This window comes from Phyllobates terribilis, unplaced genomic scaffold, assembly GCF_046119375.1.
Source record: "Phyllobates terribilis strain yellow unplaced genomic scaffold, ASM4611937v1 Scaffold_1__5_contigs__length_1240528914, whole genome shotgun sequence".
In the NCBI taxonomy this organism is placed as follows: domain Eukaryota; kingdom Metazoa; phylum Chordata; class Amphibia; order Anura; family Dendrobatidae; genus Phyllobates; species Phyllobates terribilis.
In genome coordinates this window covers 713,250,349-713,263,200 of record NW_027362761.1, presented here as the reverse complement: position 1 = coordinate 713,263,200, position 12,852 = coordinate 713,250,349, and positions in this window count along the sequence as shown.

The following is a 12,852-nucleotide window of genomic DNA, read 5'->3' as shown; positions in this document are numbered from 1 at the left end:
CCTCCGCCCACTATTCCGGAGGCAATTTCTCCCGCTCTGCCACCCTCTCAAAGACCGTCTGGAACGCCTTGACATCATCACCCGGGGTCATCTTTTGTAATGCTCTTCTTACCATCTTCCTCACGCAGTGTCGGACTGGGGTGTCTGGGGCCCACAGGAGGAATTGATACTCAGGGCCCACCCTACAGCTTTATGCAAATACCTGATAGCCAATATTCCCGTTATAGTGGAGCGTCTGCTGTAAATCACAGGCAGCTCTGGCACATCTACTGTGCACATGCTATAACTGGGATGTATAATTACAGTAGTTTGCAGTAAAGGGGTTCTTTGGTTAAAAAAAAATTATCACCGATCCAAGGGCTCCACAGGATAGGTGATAACTTACTGATCGTTTGGGTCCGAACATTGGAAACCACACCGATCGGAAGAATAGGGAAGTTTTATCCCTGACAGGACACTTATCCCCATTTTAAAATGTAGCGGCAGGTGGGACGTCTGACCGCAGCTCCATTCATTCTCTTTGGGGCTTCCACAAAAAAAAAAAAAAAAAACACTGAGAGAATGAATGGATCAGTGGCCAAGTCGCACATGAGCTCCAGTCTAATGGGGATAAACGCTCCACATTCTACCAATCAGTGCGGGTCCCAGCAGTCAGACCCCCACTAATCAATAATGTATCACTTATCCTGTGGAGAGGTGATTACTTGTTTTCCCCAGAGAACCCCTGTAAGTACATCTTGTTCCAAGTATTTAATCACTAATGGAAATAAAGAATCTTCTCCTAATTAATATCAGAGAGAACAAATGACCGCCATACACAACACAATCCACTATACCAACACCAATAGTACCACATACAAGGGAGAAATACTGCCACACCATGACTGGACTACATAGTACCACCACATAGTGACCGAATAATACTACATACAAGGGAGAAATACCACCACACCATGACCAGCCCACATATTACCACCACATAGTAACTGAATAATACTACATACAAGGGAGAAATACCACCACACCATGACCAGATGTTAACAGCATATAACGTCTAAATAATTCCCCATCATTTCTCTCCCCCACCTCCATAATTTCTCTCCCCCATCCTCATCATTGCTGTCCCCCCACCTCCTCCATCATTGCTCCCTCCCATCCCCATCATTGCTCTCCCCCACCTTCTCCAACATTGTCATATCTCCCCCACCTGCTCCATCATTGTCATATCTCCCCCACCTCCTCCATCATTGTCATATCTCCTCCATCATTGCCATATCTCCCCCCACCACCTCCATCATTGCCATATCTCCCCCTACCTGCTCTGTCATCATTGCCATATCTCTCCCCATCTGCTCCGTCATCATTGCCATATCTCCCCCCACCTGCTCCATCATCATTGCCATATCTCCCCCCACCTGCTCCATCATTGCCATATTTCCCCCCACCTGCTCCGTCATCATTGCCATATCTCCCCTCACTTACTTCATCATCATTGCCATATTTCCCCCACCTCCTCCATCACCATGCCATGCATATCTCCCCCTACCTCCTCCATCACTATGCCATATATCCCCCACCATGTCATATCTCCTTCACCTCCCCCATTGCCATGCCATATCTTCCCCCACCATGTCATATCTCCCCCCACCTCCTCAATCACCATTGCTCTCCCTCAAAAAAAAAACGTACCTCTCAGCGCGCACCCCCGCCCTCTGCTTTCTGCCCGGCATCTTTCTCCCTGACAGAAGCCCGCGCTGCTTGATGACGTCAGGGAAGAAGCGCCGGGCAGGAAGCAGAGGACAGATCCCTCCAGCTCCGCTGACATTTTCCTCCTGTCGGCAGCAGAGCTGGAGGGATCGCTCCCTGCCCGCCGCACAGGATGAGGGCAATCTGGCCATGGGCCCCTCGGAGCCTGGGCCAGATTTCCCTCATCAGCCGCACTGCAAGGGCCCTCCTGACCCTCCGGGCCCTTGCAGTGTGGAGCACCGGTGGCCATGATAACCAGGGGCCCCCTTGCGTCCTGCTCGGGGGCCCGCTAAGGACCCGGGCCCACGGGAGAATTCTCCGGAGTCCCAGTCCGACCCTATCCTCACGTGAGAGTCATCACCTAGAGTTGGGGGTGGGCGGTTGCCCTGCCACGGATCACCACGGCTAGGAGCTCCATCTGCTGCTTGTGCTGCAGTTGTTGCATCTGTTGCCACTGCTGCTGTTCATGCTGCTGCTGCTGTGCCTGCTGCTGCTGTTGCTACTGCTGCTGCTGTTGATGCTGCTGTAAATTAGCTGGCACGAGTTGCTTTATCAGCTCCTCCATGCTGCCGGACGTCCCTGGCTGGCTGGCAGCCTTCACCCAGGACATTAACGGTTTCCAGTAACAGTCACACTGCCCCTTGGGATTCGTGCCCGTGCTTCTAGCACCAATTGTAGGGTTTTGTACTCACTCAGCCGCGTTAGAGGTAGGCACAGGACACTGTCTCTTTAAAATGTCCAAGGCAGGTTTATTCAGGCTTCATAAACCGCACTTTCAAAGAAAACAAAATACAGCCTTCTCCAGCACAAAGTAACAAAACAGGAAAATAAACAGTCCATATAGTACTGTGGGTTCGCCCGCTCACAGTCAGTGTCTTTTTGCACAGACACGCTGGAGGTCTCCACGCCTCCAGCCACAGACACTGAATGAGACACTCAGTCTCCATTTTATACATACACCCTGGGGTGGAGATATGTGAGCAGCCAATCCCACCCGTCTCTTATGACTGCTCGTAAAAACTGGCCTTGCTACGCCCTATTAACCCTCTCAGCACTATGTGTGCTGGAGCATGCTCTTCCGGTTTTACATCACTGAAGCTACCAACCTCAGCGATACATATCTCCCCTCAAGGACATGTCCGGCGGCCATCTTTCAACGATAAAAAAAAAAAAAACTAAGCAAAAAACGATACTTTATCATCATACCGCCAAACAAAAAATGGAATAAAACGCAATCAAAAAGACGTATATAAATAAAAATGGTACCGCTGAAAACGTCATCTTGTCCTGCAAAAAAAACAGCTGCCATCAGCCAAAAAATGAAAAAGTTATAGCTCTCAGAATAAAGCAATACAGAATAATTGTTTTTTCTATAAAATAGTTTTTATTGTGTAAAAGCGCCATAACATAAAAAACCATATAAATGTAGTATCGCTGTAAACGTACTGACCCGAAGAATAAAGCTGCCTTATCAATGTTACCACACGAGCAACAGCATAAAAAAAACAAAAAAAAAATTCCTGAATTGTTGGTTTTTGTTTATTTTGCCTCCCAAAAATATGAACAGAAAGCAATCAAAAAATGTAATTTGCCTGAAAATGGTACCAATAAAAACGTCAACTCGTCCCGCAAAAAACAAGCCCATACATGACTATGTCGGCTGAAATATGGAAAAATGATTGCAAAAACTAGCCTTTGCAACAAAAAGCGTCTTTTAGTGTGTGACAGCAGCCAAACATAAAAACCCAATATGAATCTGGTATCACTGTAATCACACCGACCCAAAGAATAAAGTCGTCTAATCACTTGTACCGCACAAGGAACGGCGTAAAATATAAACTCTAGGGTTAGCGTTGTGCTAGGGTTAGGGTTGTGCTAGGGTTAGGGTTGTGCTAGGATTAGGCCACGGCCCCACTATCAGTATCAGTGGGAGCCAAAACCAGGTGAGGTACAATCAGAGAAAAGGTATAATAGAAACAAGTGCACCAATTCTGCAATTATCACCCACTCCTGAGAAAAAATAGTGACCGAATACTGACCAAATACTGATAGTGGGGCCGTGGCCTTAGGGTTGTGCTAGGGTTAGGGTAGTATCAGGGTTAGGGTAGTATTAGGGTTGGGGTTAGGATTGTGTTGGGGTTGGGATTTTTTCAAAAGTAAATAAAAAAAAAATGATGATGTTATGGCGACTAGTGTTCAGCGCAAGTGCACGCTACTTGAGTTTGCATCAGGTGCTCAGGTATGCACCGAGTATTGTGGGTGGTCGTGTGACATGTCCCATATCGTGTCTCCACCCCATATATTTTGCGGCTGTTATACAGCCAAAAAAACTCGGGTATTGCCTGCCATGCACGATTGATCCCCGCATGTTTTTTTTGGATGTCTAACAACTGTAAAACATGTGGGGTAGGGACTCGAGCATGTCACTCGAGCACCCGCAATAAATGGTGCATACCCGAGTACCCGATACAAACTCAAGTAGCGAGCACTTGCGCTCAAGACTAATGACAACTTATTCAATATGATGACCTAATGTTATCAAATTCTGTGTCATACCTCTGGGTTCAAAATGTTCACTATACCCTTTGAAAAAATCCTTGAGGGGTCTAGTTTCCAAAATGGGGACATTTGTGCGGGGTTTCCACTGTTTAGGCGCTGATGCTCTCCAAATGATGTTTGGGCTCTCCAAACGCGACATGGCGTCTGCTCTCGAATACAGCCAATTTTGCGTTCAAAAAGTCACACAATGCTCCTTCCCTTCTGAACCCTGCCGTGCGACCAAACAGTGTATTTTCCCCACATGTGGGGTATCGACGTACTCAGGAGAAATTGTACAACAGTTTTTGGGGTCCATTTTCTCCTCTCACCCTTGTGAAAATAAAAAATTTAGGGCACCTGGGGGTTCAGGGTGCTCACCACACAAGTTCCTTTGGTCAGTTATGGGCGGTTTCCACTGTTTAGGCACATCAGGGGCTACCCAAAAGTGACATGGCGCCCGCTAATTATTCAAGCAAATTTTACATTCAAAAAGTCAAATGGCGCTTGTGACGATACAGAGTAAAATCTTAATAAGCCAGACAATTAGATTTGTTAAGTCAAGAGAATACACTATTGTGTTTAAATTACACTATTGTGTTTAAATTGTCTTGTACAAGTTTGTGTATTTCTAAAGGTCAGACTAGTATTTGTCTAACCCTGATTGTGGTCTCCTCTTGGGGTTGGAAACAATGTTATTTGCTAATATGCTAATTGTACTAAAAGACAGCTATTTACAACAACCCCTGTGATACCAACTATGTAAATAGATTAGCTTAATAATAGGTGAGCCCTGCACCTTTACCTCTGACATGTGATATGCACACTAAGCTTTGGGGGAGGAGGGTGAGAGCAGTTCTGGCATTCAGGGGGCTGAGCCTAGAGAAGCAGAGAGAGTCTGGGAAAGAGATTCAGACAGACTTTGGAAGGAGAATGAGAGACATTCTCCAGGACAGCAGATGGATTGCATGGCATTACCAAAAAGACACAGATTTGAATTCTATATTATTCTAGCCTAAGGGTACTGGCCCTGACTGGAAAGATTCGGATCTGCTCCATTAACCATCAGAGAGACATGGATACATTTTGGGGAGTCCAGGAGAGGACGATGAAGTCACCTGACACCATGGATATGTTGTTTGGGGTTGCTAGGAGGGACCCACCTGTCGCCTAGAACCCATGGAGACATTTGGAGTTGCCAGGAGGGACCCACCAGTCGCCTGGCCCCATGGAAACTCTCGGAGAGGCCAGATTTGGACCCTCGGGTCTCCTGGTCTTGTACCTCGATGGACTGCTAGCTTCCTAAGCTTGCCGCTACCTCCTCTCAATGGGGGCCTGCCAGAAGCGGGCGGGGGCACTGGTTGAGGTAGTCGGCCCTGGAAGTCTCCAAAGTCACGGATGTTCTATCCCAGGCGGGCGGAGCACAAGGGTGAGACTGTGTAATGTACCATCTTGGGCATTTGCTGGGACTGTTTTATGTGTTTATTGTTCGCTTTGTGGTTCAATAAAGTATTGCCATGCTGTTTTACCCTCACCCTATGCTGTCTGAGTAGCGTTACGCCCACGGAAGTCCCCGGGACTTCACAGCGCTCCTCCCCTTCTGAACCCTGCCGTGTGCCCAAAGAAGTGGTTTTCCCCCACATATGGGGTATCAGCTTACTCAGGAGAAATTGCACAACAAATTGCATGGTGCAATTTCTCCGGTTACCCTTATGAAAATGCAAAATTGGGTGGGGGGGGGGGGGGGGGCTCAAGGTGCTTACCACACATATAGATAAGTTCCCTGAGGGGTCTAGTTTCCAAAATGGTGTCACTTGTGGGGGTTTTTCCACTGTTTAGGCATATCAGGCGCTCCCCAAACGCGACATGGAGTAAGCTAATTATTCAAGCAAATTTTACATTGAAAAAGTCAAATGGCGCTCCTTCCCTTCCAAACCCTACGGTGTGCCCAAACAGTGGTTTTCCCCCACATATGGGGTATCGGCGTGCTCAGGAGAAATTGCACAACAAATTTTCAGGTCTATTTTTTCCTGTTACCTTTGCAAAAATAAAAATATTTGGGTCTAAAGTAACATTTTTGTGAAAAAAGTTAAATGTTAATTTTTTTATTCCATATTCCAAAAATTCCTGTGAAGAACCTGAAGGTTTAATAAACTTCTTGAATGTGGTTGAAAAATCAGAAATCGCTGGTCAACTTTTAACCCTTATAACTTCCTAACAAAAAAAAATTTTGGTTCCAAAATTGTGCTGATGTAAAGTAGACAAGTGGGAAATGTTATTTATTAACTATTTTGTGTGACATATCTCTCCGATTTAAGGGCATGAAAAGTCAAATATCTACAGGAAACCTACATCAACGAATACACTTCTCCATGCTTCTTCCTCACATCTGTTATATATGGTTTAATCTGTTCCGGTGGGGCAGTTTCTGTGACTTTGCAGAATCTTCTCCATTGATCAAGAATTTGAGGCATTGGCACTAAAGAGCGATTTTATGAAAGTGGTACAGTCGCTGGAAAGTTAAAAGGGCATATAATCGTGCCAAAAATTCATCCCAACATAATCTGTGTAGCGTCGGCGTCTCTGCCTACTGCCGGGAAGAGACGCCAATCCCCTCACCAAGGCCCCGGTCTGGCATCCTCTGGCGCTCCTGCTGCTTCCGCCCGGGGTGCGCGAACCACGCGCAGTTCCCCGGGCACTGTACTTAGGGCGCGCGCGCTCCCTCCCTCTTAAAGGCCGCGAGCGGCGTCCTAAAGAGTCCCCGGCCAATGGCCGGAGGACTGCCCTTATATAAGGCACCTCCTCCAAAATGGAGGTGCCTGTGCAAGGTTGTTCTTTGTGTGCTAACACTCTCCACAGCCCTGAGGTTCCAGTACCCGCCAGCCTGTCTATCAGCTGTGCCCGCCAGCCTGTCTATCAGCCGTGCAAGCCTACCTGTCTGTCAGCCGTGCCCGCCAGCCTGTCTATCAGCCGTGCCGCCTGCCTGTCTATCGGCCGTGCCCGCCTGCCTATCAGCAGTACCCGCCTGTCTGTCTGCAAGCCGTGCTCATCAGCTGTGCCTGTCGGCTTCGGCCATCAGTCCCGTGGGAGTCGCCTGCTCTCACACAACGTCGGTCCCAGAGTGGCACCTGGTTCACCTTCCCGGTCCCTCCTTGGTTCACGGAGTCGAATAAGCCGCCGTGTGGCCAGGGTCGGTCTGGGTAGGCACTTAGTTACGCCTCTCTGGTCCCTGCTTGTATCATGGCACAGAGGTTCCACCACCCAGATCTGTAACAATCTGCATTACCATGTTGTTTCCCAGGCCCATGTTCCACCTGGAAACTAAAATCTTGTAGGGCTATGAACCACCTAGTTATTCGGGCATTGTTCCCCTTCTTCTCTCGCATTCACCTCAGTACCGACACTAACCTGAACCTTCTCCCTAACAGGTAATACCTCAGAGTGTCCAACGCCCACTTGATGGCCAAACATTCTTTTTCCACTATGGAGTAGTTCTTCTCACACGTGGACAGCTTCCGACTGAGGTACATTACAGGGTGTTCTTCTCCATTAATCTCCTGGGACAAGACTGCTCCCAGCCCGGCATCTGATGTGTCCATCTGGACCATGAACTCTTTGGAGAAATTGGGTGCCACCAAGACTGACTGTTTACAGAGGGCCAGTTTTAATTCCTAGAAGGCCGCTTCAGCTTCCGGGGACCACTTAGCCATAGCCGACTTCGTCCCTTTCAGAAGATCCGGGGCTGCTATCAGGGCAAAGTTAGGGACAAATCTTCGATAGTAGCCCACGATGCCTAGAAACGCCCTGACCTACTTCTTCAAGAGGGGCTGTGGCCAGTCCAGGATCGCTTTGACCTTATCTGTTTGTGGCTTGATTTCCCCTCTACCCACCACGTAGCCCAGATAATTGGCTTTCTCCGTCCCCATAGCACATTTCTTCGGGTTAATGGTAAATCCTGCCTTCCTTAGGGCGTCAAGTATGGCTTGAATTTTGCCAAGATGACTTTCCAAGTTCTGGCTGAATATGACAATGTCATCTAGGTAGGCCACTGCATACTTTTTATGGTGTGCTAAGATCCGGTCCATGGCTCTTCGGAAAGTGGCCGGAGCTCCCTGCAACCCAAACGGCATCCTTACGTACTGATAACATCCATCTGGCGTTGAGAAGGCCATCTTCTCCTTAGCCTCTTCAGACAAGGGAATTTGTCAGTATCCTTTGGTGAGGTCCAGAGTGGTGATGTACCTAGTGGATCCTAGCCTTTCAATAAGCTTAACTACCCTAGGCATTGGGTAGGCGTCGAACTTCGAGACCTTGTTCAGCTTCCTATAGTCATTGCAAAAACGCCATTCTCCATCTGGTTTAAGCACTAAAACTATGGGACTGGACCAGTCACTCTTGGACTCTTCAATGACTCCCAGGCTAAGCATCCGCTTCATTTCTTTCGAGATCACCTCTCGGCTGGCTTCGGGAATCCAATATGGCTTCAAGTTTATGAGGCTCCGTAAGAACCTCATGCTCTATGACCTGAGTACAGCCGGGTAGCACTGAGAATAGATCTCTCTTCCGATGTAGCAACTCTTTGCACTGTTGCTTTTGGGCATGCGACAGCGACTCTGCCACCTTGACCTCTTTCACATCGGCGTCAGCCTCAGCCACCAGACAAGGAGCTTCCATGGGTTCTCTGTCCTGCCACAATTTTATCAGGTTAACATGGTAAATTTGGTAGGGCTTCCTCTTCTCCGGTTGGTGGATTTTATAGTTGACTTCCCCAACTTTCTCTACCACCTCATAAGGGGCCTGCCACTTGGCCATTAACTTGCTCTCCACAGTGGGCACTAGCACAAGTACTCAATCTCCTGGGTTGAAATGTCTCATCTTGGCTGACCTATTATACACCCAGGACTGTGCCTCTTGTGCCTTGAAGAGGTGCTCCTTCACAATGGGCATCAAGTTGGCAATCCTCTCTGGCATCTGGGCAAGACTTATAGGGAGTGGTCTCAGCTTCCCAGGACTCTTTTGCCAAATCCAGGAGTCCTCGAGGGTGTCGATCATAGAATAGTTCAAATGTGGAGAAGCCTGTGGAAGCTTGGGGAACTTCCCTGATGGAGAAAAACAGATAGAGAAGCAGACAGTCCCAGTCTCGGCCATCCTTCTCCACTGCTTTCCTCAACATTGCCTTCAAGGTTTTGTTAAACCTCTCCACCAGTCCGTCCATCTGGGGATGGTACACTGAGGTTCTCAGTTGTGCAATCTGAGGTGTCTTGCACAATTCCCTCATGACCTTCAACATAAATGGAGTTCCTTGGTCGGTTAGAATTTCCTTAGGCAACCCGATTCTAGAAAACATATGTACCAGCTTCCGAGTTATACACCTTGTGGAGGAGTTTCGTAGTGGTACAGCCTCCGGATACCATGCAGCATAATCTAATACGATCAGGATATACTGATGCCCTCGGGAGGACTTGACCAGGGGCCCCACTAAATCCATCTCTATGCATTCAAAGGGGACTTCGATGACAGGTAGCGGCACTAGGGGACTGCGGAAGTGGGCCACCAGGGAGGTTAGCTGGCATGTGGGACAGGAACGACAATATCTCAATATTTCTCTGTAGCACCCTGGCCAGTAGAATCTCTGGAGGATCCGTTCCTGTGTGTTATCTGCCCCCAGGTGACCACCCAACACATGGGAATGAGCCATGTCTAACACCCTGCGTCTATAGGGCCCTGGCACCAGCAACTGCTCTATTACCTCACCCCTTGGCTTGGTTACTCTATACAGCAAATCCCCATTCACAGCAAAATGAGGGAACCGACTGACGGCCCCCGGCTCCTGAGGCACTCCATTTAACACGGTAACATTTTCGAACACCCTATTAAGTGTTAAGTCCCTGAGTTGGGCAATTCCAAAGTTTCCCTCGGAAACCTCCAGCTCAGGGATGTTGGTCTCAGGGGATGCTACCTCATCCTCATCGCCAACAAGCACACACATGGGAAACTCATTCACTACGGTCTGCAGCGAGGTTTCTTTAGTGGCGATCTGGCTGTCGTCCGAGGCATCCCCCCTTTCCTCCACATGTCCAAAACAACACAAAGTCACGTCCAATTATTATGGGGTGCAATAAGTCTTTGAAGACCCCTTCTTCATGAGACGCAGTGCCACAGTCCTTGGTTTCATTCACCTAGGCCACAGAATAGTTCTTAGCGTCCCTGTGGAGTGGATACACTGGATGCCTACCACCTTTCCCGGGATGATGAGGAAGTGTGGCACTTATCAGGGTCACCAGACTTCCTGAGTCCAACAGTTCAGTCACTCGTACCCCGTTTACGGACACTGAGCATGCCTGAGGGCCCTCGCCATGTTGAGGCAGGCGGGGTAGGTAAAAAAGGAGCAATGCCGGCCTATGTTGCAGCCCATTGGTTCAGAGTTCATGGGACACCGGGGGGCTATATGGCCAGGGGCATGACACATCCAACAAAGGATGGAATGGGGCTGATTTCCCAGCTGCGATTCAGCGGTCTCCTGGGACTTTGGATTCCCACCCAGTGAGGATTTAGTCCCCTTCTTTTGGGAGCCATCCCCCTTTGGGAACCCCAGAAAGGTGACCAAGCCCCCACTTGACCACTCAGAGAACTCTCTACAGTCCGGTACCTCTCCACTAGGCCCACCAGGTCGTACGCATTTTGGGGATCTCCCTGGGCAACCCAGGACAGAATCAGCTTCGGCAGAGAGTGAATAAACCGATCCATGACCACTCTCTCGACCATCTGGGCAGGGGAACAAGCTTCTGGCTGCAGCCACTTCTGGACTAGGTGCAGAAGGTCAAACATTTGCAACCGGGGAGGTTTGTCCCCGTTGAAGTCCCAGAGGTGGACTCGCTGTGCCCTGACTGCCAGGGTTACACCCAGATGCGCCAGGATATCAGTTTTAAGTTTGCTATACTCTTTAGAGTCTTCCAGGGCCAAATCAAAGTACGCCTTCTGTGGTTCCCCGGTCAGATATGGTGCTGGAAGCTCCACCCACTGCTCCGGTGGTAGTCTCTCATGGGCCGCCACCCTCTCAAACATGGCCAGGAATGCCTCGACGTCATCCCCCGGAGTCATCTTTTGCAACGCCCCTCTCACGGTTTTCCTCACCTTGGTCTTGTTGCTTCGGCCTGGAGGTTCTGCGGCTTCTCTGACACGGACGGCCTCCGCCAGGAGCGTCATCTGTTCCTGCTGTCTCTGTTGCTGTTGAAGCTGGAACTGTTGAATTAACAATTTGTTGGTCTCCTGTTAAGCTTGCTGCTGATGCATATTCCCCTGCACCAGTTGCTTTATCAGCTCCTCCATGCTGCTGGATGAACCTTGCTGGCTGGCAGCCTTCACCCAGGACATGTATGGTTTCCTGTAGCAGCCACACTGCTCCTTGGGATTCGTGTCCGCACTTCTAGCACCAATTTGTGAGGGATCAGGTCTGTGGTAGGTGCTGGTTCACACAGGGATGCAGTCCGTAGGTTCAAACAAACTGGTGGTTTATTAAATGTCCATAAACCAGGCAGTAAACAAAGATATCACAGCCTCTTTCAGGTTACAAAAAGGTATAACAGAACAAAACACAAAGTAACAAGTCCATGTACAGCACAGCCTCAGCCGTTTAAATGCAGATGCCTTTCTCTGCCTTCAGCAAGGTCTGTGCAGCCCATGCAAGCCTGCTCACCTTGCACAACACACAGACCGATTGAGACAGGCGCAGCTGTCTTAAATCAAGCCTTCCAAGACCTGGACTGGAGGTAAGTGAGCAGCTAATCCCCCCAGCTCTTTCAGCTGCTTGTAAAACCCGGCCCTTTAATCCGAGCCAATTAACTACCTCTCAGCACTATGTGTGCTGGAGCCTGCTTCTCCGGGTCCTACATCACCGAAGCTTGGCACCTTGGGGACACATACCTCCCATCCACAACCTGTCCAGCTGCAACCTTACAGTATGTATTAGAGAACATGTACTGGGGATCCTGGCAGCAGTGGACCAATTAGACATATCCATGTTAAAAACCATCCCGAAACATTTTAAATTACATCATAATTGCAATGCCAAGCTAGTGAGGGTAAAGGGTATTGACATGATTGAGACTGGCAAACGTGGTGGCCCAATATCCAGGAAATTGGCTCAGGTAGAATCAAGGTGGATATGGACCTTGAAAACATTACACTCCAGTGGGTTAAATGAGAATAAGGCTGTGTGCCCACTATGCGTTTAAGCGTTTCCTCAGCGGCAATTCCGCTGCAGAAACGCTTAAAAAACGTTTGGTAGAAGGTCTGCCATGTTCCCCAATGATAATCCGCATGTACTGTGCACATGCTGCGAAAATTTCCGCTGCGGATTATCATTGCGGAAAAATCCGCAGCACTACCAATTATTTTGTGGAATCGCAGCGTTTTTGCCGCCATTGACTTGCATTGGAACGCATGGAATCCACATCACTGCATCTGCACATGCGGATATTATGCGGTTCAATGTGCGGATGGTACCCGGGTTTAGAGAAGAGGAGACTCTCCTCCAGACCCGGGTACCATACAACCTGTAAAAAAAAGAAT